We start from the raw sequence: 20,335 nt of genomic DNA on the forward strand, positions 1-20,335 counted from the left end.
TATTAATTTGATGCTTTTTCTGTCACCCAAACAGAAGATGAGAAGTCACTCTCCTTCTTTTGAGGAGCTGCATGACATCTGAAATGCATTATCCTTTCTGTGGCCTTGATGGACTCCGAGACTTTCAAAAAACTCCTTCAATTCCTCACTAGCTACCCATCCTCCAGTATTTTCTGTTTTTTCCTTTCCACAATACCAGAAGATTGACTTCCCAGATCACTTCAGTTTCTCCTTCTTTATCTCTCTTCTTGGACCTCACTGTAGTTTGCATATTTTATCTACGGGATAATTGACTCCAGTGTATATCATGATCAGTAGAGACTTGCCAGACAACCTCCTAATCCAGCCCAAACTTGCAGTTACAATGGATCTTGTGACCACACTGTGTACACATGTAAACAGTGCAGATATTTACATAAAACCAGTGAGAGAGAGATAAAATATTTCCTCGTCCGTAGAATTTTACATTGCAAAGATATCAAAAACTTAGTTTAGAGCACCTATTTTATAAATGATAATATACAATAAACAAAAGGTCAGTTATACAAAATCTAATGAAAAAAACTTACTTGATTCATTTCCAGGGTTAGAATAGAGCAAAATTCTTTTAACCTGAAGTCTGCCATATGAAAATACAAAAATGACAAATGGGATCTTTCTACATTAACACAGTTGCAGTTTTTCTATTTGGGTTTTAAATTTTGCTGTTCAATTTGTTTACTATGTTTTATGGAGCATTTGTTAACCTAGTTTATTTTATCTGAAAGTTTCCTACTACCCTACCGCTAGACAGAGCTCCATTGATTCACTGGCCACAAGGCTGTTAAAATCTGCTCAAAGTGGATGTGAAATGAAATGTTAGTATTTTATTTACCAGTGTTCCCAATGTTTAAAAAGTTAAGTGAATGAAAACTCTTAGTAAGTCACAGCTCAGATGAAGTTGGGAAAAGATCCATTGGCAACATAATTACTGCCAGAAGCCAACACGATTGGTCAGTTTTTGAAAAGGATAAAATTAAAGAATAAAATATGGAAAATTCTTTCAATAAAGAGAGGGGGAATGCACAAATAAAACCACACCAAAACCAACCAGACTTGTGTTAGGGTAGGTTTAATGCAGGAAATAATATTTAAATGCATAAATATATAAAATTATTATGCATTTTAGAAGACATATCCCAATTTAATATTGCAATTAATAGTATTAAATTTCTGCAAATGATGGCAAAAGGCAAAAAACCTTCCAACCAGCCAACCAACCAACCAACAAACAAACAAAACCAAAAAAACCCCAAACTCCTAAGTACTATGCCAGGAGAACTAAAATGGTCCTTTTTGTTATTTTTTAAGTCTGTTCAAAGTTCTAGAAATTCACAGAACTATGACTTCCCTGTATCTAGTAAGAGAGCTAACACAACATGTAGGGAACAACTAGTGTGTGAAAGATTTCTGTAAGATTAAGACCACTAAATTTTAATATCCTGCTGTAATTTCAGACAGTGTAATCCTCCTTTATAATAGCTAGAATATTTTAGATTTATAGTCCACTCAAACCTGTTTGCCTGGCCTAAGCACTAAAGCAAAGCTTGGAACACATAGTTCCCAGGACGTAGCTACAACTGGGTATTTCTACAGCAAGTTAGATAGGAGCTTACATGCTTTTTTGAATATTTGTTCAACCTAAGTGTTGCAGTAGATAAATTCTGCCCAAGAACATAACTCTCACACCTAATGAGCACTCTTTATTCTGAAGTTCCTCTGGCATGTAAGTAAAGGCTTTAAACACATTGCTTCAGCTCGTAACTCCAGTTTGGGCTTCAAACTTTCCATTGATTTCCAAAGAATAAGACTGAAATCTCCTCTCTAGGAGTTTTTCTCCTAGAGAAATTTCCTAGGAATTTCAGCCTTATTCTTTGTTGAGTGAAGACATTTCCAGATAAATAAAGAAAGTAGAGTCTTAATGTAAAATACATTGGCATTCTTTGAGGCAGATCCCGGAACTCCTTTTGCCTCTGACATGAGGTCCTAATCACTATGCTAGGTACTCAGTATGTGCTGGGCAGGTGAGAAGATAAAATGTCTCTTTTGGAGCACAAGACTGCAACTCAGGCTGTATTTTACAACAAAGAAACTGCCTCTTGTTTCACTTTGGTTTTCATTCTGTGTTTTAGGAACAAGAATATTTCCTGAAAGCTATAGTAATGCCTTTGAATTTCTTCATAACATATCAGAAAGAGCTCTGGATGTTTTAGGAATGAAGCAGAAGTGCATGATAACTCTCGTATTCTCTAAGACTTCTGTCCATATGAAGAACCTTTCAGTCACTAATATAAGGGGAGACGTGACAGTCAACTAATGACCATGTGCTGTCTTCCTGTGTGGCTACGCAATGTTTGCAGAACACTTTGGTGTAGTACTACTTTAAAAGCATAAATTGCAACACTGTGGATCTGTGGTTATATTTTTAATGGGAAAGACTGTTTTCATAAGAAATTACTATGCTGTAGTAAGGTGGAAAAATTCATTGGAGTTTCTTCCCCTCTTCAAAAAGACAGGAAAGTTGGGATTCATGTGATTTTATTTCAGTGTGAACAGTCACCCCAGGATCCCTTGTACTTACAGTGAAAATTTCTCCACATTTAGGGCAGGATTCATCTGACCTACTTTGAACAGATACATTTAATCAGTGTAATCCTGCTGTCAACGACCCCCAAAAAAAAGAGTTCATGAAAGCATGAAAGTGTTCATGCCAGTGCCTTGGTAATAGCAAAACGCCATCCTAATAATCATCAAAAGAAATCCTCATTACAACCAGGTGGGAAGGAGCAATCGATGCTGAGAAAACTGAGCTACTTAGCTACATTTTCCATTTATAACACTGTTCTCAAAATGAAAAATGGCAGATTTTGATGCCTATATGTGTAAGTGGTGGAATGACTTAAAGCAAAAACAAAGAAATGCTCTTGAGGTCTTCTCACTCATTCAAGGCTATAGTTCAGAAGTCCTTATTAGTCAGAAAATACATAGAAAATGCATTTTTATTTTAGGGTAAAACCCATTGTATGATAGTTGGTAGCAGAACACTAATTCCAAAACACGTTTTCTCTTCTGCCTATGATCAGACTCGTCTGTCATTTACCTGAGGGAAGCAGAGTGGGAAATTAAACTCTGCTTAACTCCTTGCTCCCTCTGGATTAGGTAATGCAGAGTGTTTTGCCATGCCATGCATCAAATATTTGAGTCCTTCAGTGGAGACTACAGGTACTTATTATTGTATACACAAATTTTCAAAGCTTTCTCATTGCCATTCCCACATTTGTTCCCATCTTGTGACATTATTGCAACTATGGGAAGATTGTAGCCAACCCAAGTTGTAAAAACTTTGCAAAGTAGCCGTGGCCTCTGTGTATCTACATCAAAGTAGGACTATGTTTATTATTTTTGTTTTAAGACATTACCCAAATGCTCTAAATCCAGACTAAATTATTACAATGCTAGACAATACACAAACATTCCCTGCCCCAAGGAACTTACATGACAGGAACACAAACACAGGAAAAATACCGATAAGGATTAGATAAGTATTACTTCTTTCTTTTTGGCCATTCAACTATGTGGTTGAAGAACTCATAAACTGTGAGTTTTAAATTAAGTTTATGTTCCAAGTTGCTTACACTGTCGTTTTTCTTCTTCTCCATTACTCATTTGTTGTAAATGCTATGATGACATTCCCAGAATTGCCAGGGAATTATCTTTGAAGCAATATTTTATGACCCCCTTCTTCAGTCCTCAAAAACATACGCAAGAGAGATGTAATCAAACTCATAAAAATACCTTAATTGTGCATTCATTTAAATGACCTTTGAGATCTTCAAAATGAGGTTCAGGTGTTTGCATACTATTGGATCTGCTTACAACATACACCATGAAAAGCTTGTCAGGTGTATGTCATAGGCTTTGTTTATCTTAAAGTGCTTCTCACAAAAGTAGTTTTCTGCTTAACAAAAGACAAATTACTCGGTGTTAGAAAGAGAAGACCCAAGCAACTGGGAGTTGTAGAAAAGATTTTTGAAAGGACACCCAATTGTAACTAAAACATTTCTTTTCTGAAAGGAAGTGCAAACAAAGAAGTCATTTTAAAGGGCAAAGTTTCCTAGAATCACAAAAAAAGACCTAATGAAAAAGCTATATTAAATACAATGAGCTTTTTGAGTCAATGACTGTTTCCTTTGTTTCCTTGATCCTTTTTTTCCTCTTTACAGAAGTACTTGGGCTGAATAGATTGGCTGGATTTCTCTTGGAACAAAAAAAAAATCCCCCAAAACAACAAAGCAAAACAGAATTTCCATAAGATTTTGTTAATTCAAAGAAACACTTTCCTGTGGCATATTTCTCTAGTCTCAGTTTCCTGGGACTTATATAGGGGAATGTAGGCCTAATACAGTCAGTACAGCTGACAAATACCTATCAGACTTCATGAACTTTATGCAGTACCCCTCTTTACTTTTCTCAGTCATATGTGAGAGGGAATTGTCCTCTACATGTTAAAGGCATGACATACCCTGAGACCCGGACTTTACATGTCCACATTGCTCATCCAAGCATCCTGTAGTTCAGATGTTGCAAGATCACCATTGCTCTGAGACTAACCACAGGCATCCTATACATCTCAACAGCCAATGTTTTACATGACAGACCTTCTGGGAAGGACCTGTCCAACATTAATGATGTAACATTGCTGCAAGGGCTGATAGAAGAGAGTAGAGGACTCTGCGTGATCAGCATCACCAACCTTATTCACAGAATAGAAGCAGACCTGGGTGCATGCTAACAGGTGAATAAGCCTCATCTTTCTCCTCAGCCAGATTTCAGAGTTCAAATGCAGACCTTCACTGAAGCGTTTTTGGCAAAAAATACTGCCTTGATCCCATGCCTGACCCTACACTTGCAGTCTAAGATGTATGGCCACCTTCCTAAATAAAACAGCTCTAGGACAAAAACTTGAATAATGGAAGTCTCTGCTCTGTGTGTTCATTGTTTAGCTGTTGGCTCACTCTCTGGCTCTATTCTGGGCTGCTCCAACTAGCTCTCCTCATAATAATACCCAAGCAGAGATCAGTGGATATTTAATCTCAGGGACGTCTCTCAAAAGACAGTCCAGGATAAGTCTATCTCATCTGTGGCTCTCTCCAGCCACAGCTGTTCTTCAATTTTATCCCGGGAAACTTTGCACCCTCAGCAACCTTCAAATCCCCTCATGCCACATCCCACAGCATGCAACACAGTTTCTTCAGTTTCCTGCTATGGGAATGCCAGCCTCTTTACTGAGCTGCAGCAAAGCCCTTGCACTGTTTAAAACAGTTTAAGTTGTCAAGACATACAAAACGTATGGATTAATGCCAGGCCAATAGAAACACCACACTGAGCCCAGAGGAACTCCAGAACAGAGTGCTCCATGGTGTGGACACAACACGTTTGCTCATCCTAAGTACTGTAGTTGCAAGATTCTTCATTCTGTTTGCCTGCAGGGATAAGTATTGGTCCCTTGTCTTTTTATTTAGCAGTATTGATCTAACCAGACTGTCCTGTGAAGTAAGCGCTTGAGTTTTGAACATTGTTGATAAAGAATACCCTGAACTGCTGAAAAAATACAGGAAAAAGGCCCAAGCCCATATGACTTGTTCTATGCAGGAAGCAGAGTAAGGCAGAATCATTGAAGAGCTGGAAAACAGTAAGACTGGCATTGCTTTAGGCAACGTGCACAGAATAGGAGATGGCATGTACTAGTAAGCAGAAAGAGCACTCAGAAGAAGATCTGCACCATTACTGCATTCCTGCTTTCATTGTGGATTCTGTGTTTTTATGTTTTCCTTTCCTTCTAATTTGAAAGAAAAGAGAGCAAACTACTTGGTAGCATTATATAACTATTCCTGTCTAATCAAGGCACTGCACAGTATCTTTATGCTGTTGTAATGAGTGTACCATCTCTGAGAATGATGAAGTTACCACTTCAACAAAATGCAACATTGCTGACATGAAAAGTTTGTAAGCATGATAGTTCACTCTGAAATTAATGTAAATGGCTTTTGTGTTCATTATGGAGATCTCTCTATACCTTAATTCGTATATCAAAATTTGGTGGTTGATACATCCATCAGGCATTCCTCAGTGCTTTTCAAACCTTCAAAGCAGTCGTCTAACTACATTCCTGAATTAAGATTTTGAAGTCATTAGGGTGGGAACATGTAAGGAAAAAACACATTTAGAACTATAGTGAGAGTAAAGGTGTGTTTTAAGTCAATTATAAATAAGCACAATTTATTAGAAATAACAAAACTTCATACATAGCAAAAATACAGATTGTAACAACTCGCCAATTAGGGGATTACTGCTAAAACAAAAGTTCTCTTTTAGCTCTTGTTGGCAAAAGATAATAATATTGAAATTGTGATTAGAAAGTGGGGAATTTCCAGACTGTCACTGTAGGGTTTTCTAGGTGGATTTACACCTGCAATTGGCCAATTGAAAGTAGTTCGTCAACACCAGCATTCAGTATTTCATAACCACTTGAAACAAAAAACAGCTCTCCATATGGGAGAGAATAATTCTGACACCACAGGTGCTGGATTGTAAATTTGTAGTTTGTGTGAGTAAAGAAGTAACGCCTACCTTCCCTACCCTAGAGAGACAATCCTGATTCTATAGGTATGACATCTGTATCATTAATGCCACTCATAGACATACCTAAGCAAGCTTTTAATTGACTAGCTGGTGTATAATTAGTGTATTGTCATAGTACAGAGCTCAGCACTGGCTGTAAAACCTGACCAGGAGCCTGCATAAATACGTGGATTTCCAGCCCATAGCCACAGACTGCAGTGTAGTCATTCTCTGAGAGCTGCAAGACAAACAAGGGAGGAACTATAAATTCTGTTTTACAGGCAGACATTTTAAAATGCACATAACCATCTAAAGATGCAATTACGTAATGCAACGAGGCAGTTAGTGGGATTTTCATAGGCATCTACATACCTAACTTTCATTTCATAAAATTTCTTAAAATTGTAATGTATACCCACCTGTATCATGACAGTTTTAGAAATTCGGTGTACAGAGTTTAAAGGTACACCTCTACTGGTAAATTAAGCAGTGCCTGGAAATGCGCTTATGTCTGTTAAAGCAGTTTCTGTCAAGATTTTGGCTAATCCAACTAGCACCCTACAAACAATTTGTGATTTCAGTTTGGGGGTTAGGTAAGTCCAGGGACCATTACCAATGGACAGTTTACAAACATCTACCCTGCCTGGGAGAAAAAACCATCTTATTAGCATAGATATGGGTGTTCCATGCCAGAGGGCCTCAGTTCCGAGGAACATGCCTGGCCACCTTTAATTTACTTACATGGCCATGACCTAGATGGATTTGTGCAAAGGGTCACTTAGGAAGTCTGTGGCAGAGCCAGTGATTCTACCATATCTTACAATGCGTAACTCAAAAATATAAATTATACAATAAAATCACAGTAAAACTTGTTTCCAAAAATGCAGCAATTTTTTATACTAGAAAATATTCTCCTACCATTAGAATAAGAGAGAAAATGTAGGCAGTACAAGCACTGCAGAAGACATACAAAGAAAGATCTTGTGATTAACAGAGAAACATTGCTTAAAGAAGTTTCAAAATAACGTTTCTACAGGGGTACTTATCACAGACAAGGATGGTAGAATGAAACTGGACGACGTTGGAATCCATTTATTTAAGTGCCTGCAGTTATCATTTCAAGGCAAATGAAGCAATAATAAATACAGACTATTTGAAAGAAAGATAATCTGTATCCACCGCATTTTAATAAACAGTAATCACAAAAATCAATGCAGGCACATTGGATCTGTTTTTCTATTAGTTTTCCTATTACTGTTCTCCCTTCCTCTTCTTTCACCTCCTTTTTCTATCTAATACTTGATGGAATGATCTGTAGTTCCTATTGTTTTGGTGTCTGAATTTTTGTCTTTATTTTTCTTTCAAAAGCTGGGTTTTAAACTTAAAAATTAATTTCCTTACTTGTAGTAGCAATACTACCAGTCCTAATGCCTAGCGAACCATATATCTCTTCATTTATTTTCTTTTTGCAATCAATAGGTCAGAATTGCTTCTTGCTAATTTTAATCAGTATTAGGGTTACTGAGAAGGATGACACTTCCCGCCATGAAGTCTGGGAAGGAGAAAGTGGATCAGGAATAAAAGTCAGATGAGTTTATTTTAAAAGTGTACTCTGTCTCCACCCAATTTTTAAAACACTGCTAGGTAAGTATAAGATCAAATTTTACAGATATTTACCAAAAACATGATTATTTCTCCAGGCAATAAAAAAGATTTCAGCAAAGTCAACATTTACTGGAAAGTACAAATACTTTTCCCTCCCACAAATATGATTGTGTATCAGATTAACCACTGAAATGTAAGCATAATAAAAATATTCAGAGAAATGATGAAAAAATAAAAGTCTGAGTCTAATTTAATGCACATTTGTTATACCTATGTAGGAATGAGAAAGAAAAATTTGGCTGCTGGGCAGAAAATAAAAGTAAAGTAAAACTATTTACAGTGATTTTCAATCAAATAATAGGTTTCTGGTTTTAAAGAGTGAGCCAGGTGTCTCCAGAAGCAATTTGTTGCATCCTAAAGTAGATGCCTAAGTGAGAAGGATTGAATCATCTTCTGGACGTATCTGTCTCTCTCTGTTTACTACAGAGGATGCAGTTCTTGACATTTAACTCTTATACAGCTAAAGCCATGTGGGTGAATCCCATTCTACAGAACAGAGGTAGGATATTAAAATGACAAATAATAGGAAGGATATCAGATCACCCTCTCAACCACTGCCCCACAAGAAGGAATTGCTGGAAATTGCACAGGGTGCCTCCCTTTGTATCAGGTAAGTGCAAGTATCCTAAGGCCAGTGCAAACCTGAATTTTCCTTCAGGAAATATGGCTGGCTCAGCTCAGAGCTGGCATTATCATACCTAAAAAGAAGGAAGTAATGTAGGTTTGGCCCTGAATCCACCCAACACAACAGTGCGAATGAAACCATTTTCCCTGGTATCTTAACATATCCATTTTGATATTATTTACTATGATATTACCAGAGGATTAGGTGAAAATGGGAACCATATGTGCTAGACATTGTACAAAATAGCAAATAGATCTTCTCCAAAGGGCTTTCAGCCTTAGTAATAGACGGACAAAATAAGGAAAAGGGTTATGACCCACAAATGGAGGCAATAATCCTGTTAATTCCTAAACTGACTTGATGGATTTTGTTTGAAGGAGATTGCTTTAACTGAAAGAAAAGAGCAGAAAAGTACGATAAGACCAGAATAGGAAAAAAAATTTTGATGGGCAACTATGGGATGCTGATGCAATGAAAACACTAAGGATGGATGGACAGAAATGGTGACTTGGTGTAGAAAAGCAACTACACGTGTCATGATATACTATGAGCTGCTGGCTTATCTGTTTGATTTTTTTTTCATTTTATTTCCTCTAAGTTATGTGAAGGTAGAAAAAAGGAATGACAACACGGATTTGAGTGGCCCCAGAATGTGTGTGAGATGGTTTCCTCACAAACACCTAGTTTTAAAAGGAGATCTAGAGAAGGACGACACAAATAAGCCCCACTGTACATAGTCGTCAGTGCAAAAGTTTGAGTTTCATATGTCTTTGTAGCTGCCTCAGCTTCAACTTCCATATGCTAGTTTGTACTCGATGTTGATATTTCAGCAAATGACCTGTATCACAGCTGTGGTAGGCAGATTCTTACATATAAATTAACACTGTTAATGTCAAGTAGTCAAGGTTCAGTGCTGACCATCATTTCATATTATGTCATGTAAAGACTTCAAATATCATGTCCCTATGTTGCCTGTTTTTACTGACAACGAAGCATCCTAAGCATTGTAGCATTTTGTCAGTTCAGCAGATCCAAAGCCATCCATCACTGCTGCTATTTCTGTCATACACATTTAACTTCAGCATCAGCCAACAGTCTGCAGTCTTGGTTACTGATCAGTATCATCACAACTGTCAGACGGGGAGTAAATTTTTTTTCTCTCCAAAAGTTGGTTAATGTAATGTTTGATAAAGATACTTTCCTTAACAAGTTTTCTATACCATGTTTGATATTTGAGTATGGGAATGTTTCCAGCATGATCTTTCATAATTCATTTACATTTTTAACATCTTTGTGAACACTTTAAGCATCAATATTTGGTGTTCCAAGGATGTTTCTTTTCTTCTTCCTAAGAGTCACAATCCAAAAAACATGAGCTTCCTGAAATCAAGGGAAAGGATTCAAGAGATCCCACAGTCTTTAACACAACTGATTTCAAAGACATGTAAAAAAACTATGGAAATTTCACCGAAGTATTGGAATGACTATTTATTTTGATTTCAAAGTTAAGATTTTTTTTTTCATTTTTCTGTGAAGATGAATGAAAATGATTTAGGAAAGTACCTAAACAAAGTTTAAATCTCATTGATCTCAGATTGTGATCTAGCAACCTTCTGGAATAGGGTAGAAACAGTCTTATTAACAAGCAGTTTGAACTACTGCTTATCTTATTTTTTTCAGAGGCATCTTTTTACAAAAGCCTACTCTTCAAACTCTTTTGAAAACAATCAAATGAAATTTTAAAGGGAAGGACTGACTCAGACCACAGATCAACTGGATTTATTTAAAGAGGTGGCTCAAAATTAAAGTTCTAAAGCCTAAAATTCAAGGATTCCTGCACTGTGGAAGGGTACTAGTAGTGGTAAACAAACACAAAGAAGTGTTATGCAGCTCTGCACAAAGCCAAAAACTGCCAGGGACTAAGGTGGTGCTCACACAGTAGTGTGCTCGTGATCTGCAGACACAAAGCCCAAACATCAGAATCCTAATATATTAAAAAATAAAAATACTATTTAAAGGTCTTGTGATTTAAGTAAGCCTAATGATTTCTTAGATTTTTCATATCACTGACAACACAATTTTTTTTCTAACTTCTTTTTTTTTAATAGTTGCATTGTTGTAAGTGAAAATTTATTTTAAAAATCCAGTCATTTAAAACCTAACACAGTTGTCCATAACTGAAATTCTAACTGGAATTATTGTCAAAGTTTCAAATTAAACAGTGCTGTTCCCCATACCTGAAGAACCTATGTGTATGTATGTGTGTGCATGTATGTATACACACAGACATGAACTGAATATTGAATACGCATATATCTTTGAAATTCAAAGCAAAAAAAGAAAAAAGCACACATCACGAACACCGAAGATCTGATTTCTTAACCAAGGCTAAGGCAAAAAAGAACAATAAAGATGAATGTTCACTAGATAGATTTATTTATTTACTGTATATATGGATCTCAGAAATTGTTGGTCTTTTTCTTTTTTAATATGGTAATAGAATTTTATAATATGATAATAGAATTTTGAATTTTCTTATGTTCTTCATTACAACCTTGGACAAGCTGAGACCTATTAATTTTCATAGTAGGCAGCTGTTACTTCTCAGTAGAATTATTGGACTGTGATATTTGGCATTTAAAAAAATCATTAATATAAGCTGAAAATGAAAGAAACTAGGGAAATAAAATGACATAGCTCCAGATCCTTGCTTTTTCTCTCCCTGGATTCACTTTTCTAATATGATAAAATATAAAATTATTTTAAAAGAAAAATAATAGGAAAAAATTCCCTGAATCCTTTCTTCATAGTTACTTCTAATGCTACAATAATTAACTTTAAAATAATGGTACATTAGTTAATCGCCATATTGCAATGGAATTTCCATGGATACACATATAATGTGGATATTAATAATACGTTAGTTCATCATGATTAATCTTTTAACAATTAATATGAAGTGAATGAATGAATGACTGATTAGGCATTTATTAGCAAAGGAAGATGTGCAATTATGTCCTTTCTGTACTAAACACTTTTTGTCAAAAGATTTTTTTTGCCTACAGTAACAAAAAAGATGATAGGTAAAGGTTAATGTTATGAATACTTTTTCGGTTTCAAATCATCTAGGTCTAAGGTGTATTGGCACATATGAGAACACTATAAGAGTTGTCACTTGTTTTAATTAGAAAGCATGACTATTCATATAAAATAAGGTGGAATCAATAGATGGTGAAAAACATACTTTTATACATTAAACTGAATAATTCCATCTGCCTCCCCCCCCCCCCCCCCCCCCCCAAGAATAGTTGTGAAATGGTTGGACTCTGGAAACCTGACAAATAGCTCATAGTAAGCAGTGCATACTTGGTGGTTCTGAAATTAGTCACCTAAAACCTGAATCATTTTACAGTAGTTAGAAAATGCAAGTTATCTAATTAATTGTTCTAATTGTCTAATATATGCAGGGCCATAAAAGGACACAGGTGACTAAAGTGGGATTTAGTCAGAATGTAGGCTTTTGCATCCCAAATTGTGATATTGAAATCCACATTCATCTGCTGCTTAGCCTAGAGGCTCCACCCAGAGCTCAGGGCAGTTGATTGTAGAAAATTTACAGCTTTACATGAAGTATACATCCTAAGCTTCACATCAGTCCATTAATGCTAGTCTGTTTACTGGAAGGAGTTGAATGCTAGTATAATTGACCTCTGTGAATTACCTTAGGTGTGGGAACACTTCGGTAAAGAGGAAGCATTTCTACACCGCTGCCTTCAGTGCTTTTCTGCTCTGGGAGTACCTAGCCTAGTTGTCAGTATAGGTTGAGCAGAAATGACTCCGGTGCTCTTCTCTTCACCTCTTCCAATGTCAATTGTGTCTCACTGAGAACAGAGCTCTTACATTTAAATGGCTCTTTTAAATTTTTTTTCTCTATTTCATATGCATATAGATAAAATAATTATAAAAATCAGAATTTGTTTCTTTACATTTAATGATTGATAATTCACCAAAAAAAATCTTCTCGGAACTAGCTTCAACCAGAGAAATTTCAAGTTCAATAAGAAAAAATATGTCCTGACAATTACAAACATTTGAAGACCAGCTTTTATAAATGTTTCAGCTTTGCATGCTTTCTGATACTAATAAGAAAGATAGTACTCCTGTGCAGGAGACTATAATATACATTTTATGACCACATTTGTTTCCTTCAGGTTTTACAGGAGACAATCTTCAGATTATTTATGAATGGATTGTTAATATTTACATTAATATATTTTGGTCTTATTTAGGTAAATCAAGTGTTACAGTTAAATTTTCTAACAGCAACACAAGTCCCCAGTGAACAGAGGAATATATTGACATTGACTTCAATGCTCAGAATGCCACCATACAGTCCATAAGAAGTTGAAAAAAAAATCAACAAATCTATCAATTGTTTCTTTCTCATTTATTGTTGCTCTAGGTTATGTCCTATCATCCGGTCTATATTTAGATGAATGATTATGCATGTCACTCTACAGTATTGGAAAAAAATAGTAATTTCATTAGGTGTTTACTTTCCAAAGATGAATCATGGTTCTCAGCAATGGCTAGGGAATAGCGCCATGGTAGAAGAAATGTATGTGGTATAGTTTATTTTCTGAAGTGTTTAATATGCTCAGTTTCATCTCAGCAAAAGGTAGAAGAATAGCAACCATGCAATGAGAAAAAAAGACCACAGAAGGAAAAGGAGCGTGATGTATCTGGTATGTATATTAGAATAGTATTGAATTTGCTTCAACAGCATTAATCCACTTTTGACAGATGAAGTATCATGCTATCAATAAAAGTGCAATTACTATTAATAATACCTTATATTCCTAGAGAAACTTCCATCCAAAAGTCTCACATGGGCATCATTATTGCCAATTTATAAAATGACAAACTAAGCTTTACTTAGGAGCCAAATTTTCAAAAGAACTTCCTGTTTACCTGGTGATCATTTTTATGACTCCAGCAGCACAAACCAGTATATACCTTATCTGGAAATCAATCCAGAAAAGACTGCAGAATAAGCCTGATTGCATACCAGATTCTGCCTGAAATTTCAGGACTCTGGTTTCCAGCTGAAATTTCTGTGGGACATTCAGTTATCGTGCATAATATACATTTCAGGAGCAAAGCCAGCTACTTCTTCACCACTGGGAGAATCTGGAATGTGCTTAGGATAGCCAGAATGATTGGAGAATGGTGAGCAAATGGTCGGGTCAACTATTAACACTAGTTATCTTCAAGAGTCTCTGTGAAGGTGTCGAGTACTGTCCCCCTTTCACTGATAAGAACAGAAGCTCAGGACAGTCTACATGGATGGTCCTGAGCTCTTCCACACACTGATCATACCTGGTCATATCTAAGACAGCATTGATCCAGAAGGAGCACAGCAGAGCTCAGAACTTGTTTTTCATCTATGTAGGCATATCATGTTATTTTCCTGGTTGCAAACACTAAGGCAGTAATTTAAGGCAAGTCTCTAGTGCCTCTGTGCAGTGTCCAGCACTATATGTCCTTCTCCAAGTAGCTTTTTCAAATTTCCCAGGGAAATTGACAGTTAGCTCTTGGAGGTGATAAAGTATGAGCTGACAAACTCATTGGTATTTGGGAGAAAAAGGTCTTCAGGATAGACAGCAGTCTTATACAGACCATTATTATTTCAGTCAAACTTCTGGAGCACTGATTGAATGGAAAGAGCAGTGAGACAGCTCTGTCTTGAATTTGCTATTCTTCTCTGTCAATGCTCCTATTTTATGGTATGCAGATGCCCAATCAGGTTTACCCTGGTATTTTTGAAGTTTTCTGTCAGCTGATACCTGAATTCTGTGGAAAACCTAAATGAGTTTTCACTGTAATCACAGCAAAACTGAGAATTTAGGATTTTCAAAGCCAAGAAAAAGTGCTATATTAGGAATACTTACCCAAAATCTAAGATAAACTTTTCATGTGAGTGGGATGTCCTAGTTCTATCTGTGTTACTATAGCAACCGGCTAATTATTCCATCTCCTCCTCCCCTGCCCTTGTGTGCATGGAAACTTTCTTTTTTTTTTGCATATAGGATCTATTCACCATCCAAGATCTACGGAGAGGTGGCATAATTGTTTGGTGGTGCCAACTTCTTGTTCTGAACTATTTTTGCAAACTAAAGTTTCACTTAAATCTTCATCATAAAGCAAATTAAAGGATTTGCAGATAGAATAGTCAAATCAATCTCTTTTTGGAACACATGCCCAGAATGCTTTTTAAGACATTGCCTGAATTGGTAATGGTAATGACAGTGATGTACCTCCTGATTTTGCACAGAACTTCATTTTGCATCATATTTTCAAAATCATCAGGATTTTAAGTGTTAGTTTAATCAGAAAAAGCATTACTAATTTCCAACTTCCTTTTTTTAAAGCTTGAGAGTTTGCTCATTTATTTCCTCAGTTTTTTGGGGAAAAAACCACATCACCCCTCTTATTCCCTGGTGTGGATTTAGTGGAGGAAAGAGAAGGTGTTAGTGGATTAGTGGATTCACTCTTCCCTGGCAATTAGCTGCCTTTTTGGTTATCTGCAGTGCAGCTCTGCCTGGTGCAGTGTAGCAGGCTACCTGTTATGGTAGCAGAATCTACATGGCACAGCTTTTGGCTCGCTGCTTTGCACTCTTCAAAACTCTCTTGAGAAAAGAGTGCAGATGTTCTTAATGAGATATGTTTGGCATCCTGTGTATACACAAGGAAGCAGAAAACTATGCAGTTTCCTGCTATCAATCAACAAGCAGCCTTGATAAAGCTATTGCAGAGAGATTGGCTTGCTCAGGCCTGCTTAATGTCATGGAAGTGCAAGCCATTTTATCACTGACTCATTGTGAGCCTCCCTTTAGATGTCTTTTGGGACAAGATTGCTTTTTTTATTTACTTTTTATTAACAGTTAAACTTTGTGAATATGATCAGTTTTCTTCTTGATCAACTGCTTAGTGGCTAGTTTTAATTTGCTTTTCTTAAATATCAGACACTGCAAAATGTGATGAATAAAGTTAAGAATTACACCTACTTAGACTAAATTAGAATTTAGCTTGAAATGTAATAGTGTTCATGAAGAATTTCAAAATTATCTGACAGAAAGAAGGGACTGTTGTTCTAGTTCTTTAATTGGAAGCCCATATGCTTTACTGAGGGGTAGGTGAGGAAAAAGAAAGGGAGTCTTGGCTAAGAAATTCCCCTTTCTTTCCCCTTCCGGGCTCCCACTGGGGGAAAGAGGAGAGGGAAAGGGAATAGATATCCTATGTCTTATTTACATATAAGACTGGTGTTTGTTGGACAACATCCCTCCTCCTGGGATATCAATGTGAAGTGAGAAACAAATGTTCAATTGATTGTTTAACAGGCTTGTCTCTGCTCAGATGCCACTACCAAAACGTGAAGTGAGAGCATAAATAGTGGCAGAAAAGGCTAAGTCATCTTCTACTTGTTGAAAATGTCTAATATTTATATATACTTTTTTCAAATTAAACTATTCAATCTTTCTATCTCTATCAGATGCCACAAAGTAGTAAGGTGCCCTCATTTACCAGGCTGAGCTATCTGTTCCATGTGGGGCTCTAATTATATGTCAGGGAGGGACAAGAAAATGCCGTCCTTAGAAATTTACCTCAGATTTTTTAATTTTACTTCACAGATCCTTCTTATAACCTGTTCCTGTGGTTTTGTTGGGTGAGATGATACTTAGTTTAAGAATATCATGCTAAGTTAGTGACATTTCCTTGAAGTTGTCTGCCTCCCTGCACAGATAATGAAACATTTCATCAGCTTCCCCACAGGAAACTGATCGTAACTTTTAACCTCTTTTTTTTTTTTTTTTTTTCCCCTTGCTAGGACAAAGCAAAAAAGAAAACATCTTTAAAGTGTTTACTCAATCTAAACATTAGCTTGCCTTTCTGAAAAGTTTCACAGCTTTCGGCTTCACAGAATCTAGATTTGAAAGAGAAAAGGGTCTGACAACATTTGGGGAAGGACAAGACAATAACTGTCTCATGCTGCATTTGCACATGGATAAAAACTGCTTTCAGTTCTGTTGTCAAATCATTTCCACGTTGAGTATATTGCTAACTCTGCAGATAGTTTCAAGTATTGCTTTCAGCTAGTTCTTAAATGAAATGTTTACAAAGTTATAACAGAGGTATTGCTGTATCATTTGCAACTTTCTGATGTAAATGGATCTCCATAAACAAATGGAACAATTTGATGGGTAGGAAGCTGGTATCAGTCAGAAGGTTACATACCTGTAATGTAAGACATATCTTTGGTACATGATGACATATTTGATGACTTATAGATTCTATCAGCAAGAGTTTTTCAATCAAGGGAACATGTTTAAAAATCTACATCATTGGTCAAAGAGAAGCCACTAGTTCAGTGAAGAAATTACTGATGAGATTGTATGGATATTGGTCAGACTAGATTACCATAGTGGTTTCTTATGACCTTAAAATCTATCGATCCAAGGATTTATGCAGTCATAGATGATTCAGAAAACGTGAGAAATTACACTCACTCAGATGGGACATACTCATTCCTAGATCGTCTCAATTACAATTAAAATGACTTAAATTAAAAATCTGTTAGGTCGGTTTATTTTGTATCTGCCCTGAACTGAAGTTATTCCATAACAGTGAGGGAAAGTAACTATGAACAGACTTAAAGTTGTCTTGATAGATTTCTCCCTCTCTTCCTCCCTTGATGCATTGTATTTGTTTTTCTCCAGCTGTACTATTATTCACTGTTGAATTGATAGAAAGCCACTGCTGGACCTGTAATTCTGCACGTTGGCTTTTAGCATTCTGGGACAGAGAGAAAACAGACATGCGGTTTGAGAGCATTAAGACTTAGGTGTTCTGTTTCCATCTTGGTTATAATCATTCTGAGTTTATAACATCATTCTTGTTATTCATCTGGCTTTTGCCACTACAGTTAGCTGCAACATCCTTATTAAAAACCAAGGTATTCATTTAGTTAATGACACATAGGCAGTAACTGTATAGGAAACATCTTTCTTTCCGTATTCTCATTTCTGGTTTTGAAGACTTATTTTGTTGTTGTTTTGCAGTGTCTTATTCAGTCCAATTTTTTATTTCTTGATTTTTAGTACTTGACGTCTTAGGAAGTTTTTATAATTTTTCTGTGCTTTCCTCTGCTTTTTGCTCTCTGCATTTTCTTGATATCCCTCTCAAAATAGATATTCATGTCAGTAGGTCAAACTCATCTTTCTCCAAATTCATCACTCTTCCCAAAGTAGTACCAAGTCTCCTCTCTGTTTTCGTCCCTGAACTCTTCAGACCTGTTGGTTTTACCAACATTTTACTGAACTTTACTTGGGAAATATCTCCTATTGAAATCTATAACTTGTTTTACCAGTCTGTTTTTGTTTATCTTTCAACTTAATAGACAGAATGAATTTATGATTACTCCATACAAGCTCTAGACCAGCTATTCTATCAAATACTAATTAGTTTCAAATTTGCATGTAAAATAGAATGACCTCTTGCTGATTCTGTTGCTACTTGGTGAATAAATTTGCTAGCTATCACATTGAGGAATAGCTGATATCTGGTGATGTCAATAGCATTCATTCTCCTGTTTGTGTATGGGAAATACATTTTTCCTGTAATTTGGCTATTGAAAATATTTATATCTCCAGTAGCATTACAAAGATCATAGAATCAAATTTGCTTCTGCAAGTCTACAGCAAAACCCCAACAATACCTGGTAGAATGTCTTTACAACTTTTGCTTATGTAAACTTTGAATAAAATATGTACCTTACTCATACAATAAAATACTGATATTGAAACAGTAACTCAAATATTTATCAAGTGTTAAGTCATCTCAGAAGCTATGACATCTAATCCTGTCCATTTCAGTATTTATCCATTAATGCAAGAAGTTATTTTATATATTTTAGAGTTGTGGGCCATGGAAAACAGAAAACTGTCCTAAGCTAAGGTTTCAAAGTATTCCATAGCCTGGATAACATTTTAAGACAGACACTGCCTCTTGTCCTGTTAATGAATGTGTAACTTCTTTGTGACAAATACAGCAGTTGTTTATTTAACATATGATCCAATATAAATAGGAATCACCTGAAAGATCCCAATGGAGTTCAGTGCAGACTCATCAAATGTGATGGGAACATATTTAGTGTGTTGTCAGCATTTTTAAATGACATTTAAGTTTTCATGTGACAAACAGAAAACTACTGAGTCCACAGAACAGGCTTTGATAACCGTTGCCTTTTGCTTTGCTTACAGCTTCAGACAAAATACTTAATGTTAGCATGGATTACACAGAAGCTTTATTATTTTATTTTTTTATTTAATAAAATGCACCTCTTTTTCCAAATTAATACATACCAATTAATATAAATGCCAATACTGTTACAGGAATTGTCCCAGTTTCATAGAAGTTTAAATGTTTCACAGCTATTTAGATCAATTTAAGCTGGTTGTTTACAGACAAACTACAATCCTGCAAGAGGTCCTGCAACCTTTTTCCTTTCTCTTTCCATCTGCAGAAAATAAACCCTATGCTTAACAATTGAGTTTATTTTTTATTGCTGTGCCCAAGGCAAAATCTCAGATTGGGGTTCGCAATCTCAGAAGACAGACAGATTTAATATATTTGTCACTACCTTGACAGGGTGAAAATATTGCTTAAATTCAGGTGTAAGAGATGAGCCTTTGTGAAACAGATGTAATCCTCACAATGAAATGTTTTTCAGGCACTCAGTCGTCCATGTTCTGATTAGAAGAATAAGCGTTTGTTCTAATTGGCCTAACTGTGGTCACTACTTTTACTCAGATGTTTCCATTTTCCTTATATTACTCAACCCAAAGTTATGTGGCTATTGTACTCTATTTACTGACTTCACTTATTTCTAAATAATTACAGTATTTTTCTCAAACATAAAAATGCACTTTAAAAGACTGTAAATGGAAAGGATAAAATTCTTAACTACAGTAAATAGCAGTAATAAAAATATAGCTGTAGGCTGATAAAAATGGAGTCTTTTGAAGATCAAATATAGTGTCATGTTAGTAAGTATCAGGTGAGGTGTCCAGGGCTTCAATCTAGAAATACATCTGTAATTGTCTTCTGTCTTTATTTTCTAATTCATATTTAGGGGCTTTAAAGATCTGTTGTAACAGGACTCTTGTTACATTTAATAAGTGCCATGTTGATTGGCGTACTCTAAGTAGGCTTTTCAGTTCGCCTGTGGGGAAATTTAATATAAAAACATTCAACATTCTTTTATTAGTGTTTTTTACTATTCCCAGTCCCATCAGACCTTTGGTGCAAGCAGTGTGTTATTGAAAA

This window comes from Gymnogyps californianus, chromosome 1 (genome assembly GCF_018139145.2).
Source record: "Gymnogyps californianus isolate 813 chromosome 1, ASM1813914v2, whole genome shotgun sequence".
NCBI classification, from domain to species: Eukaryota; Metazoa; Chordata; class Aves; order Accipitriformes; family Cathartidae; genus Gymnogyps; species Gymnogyps californianus.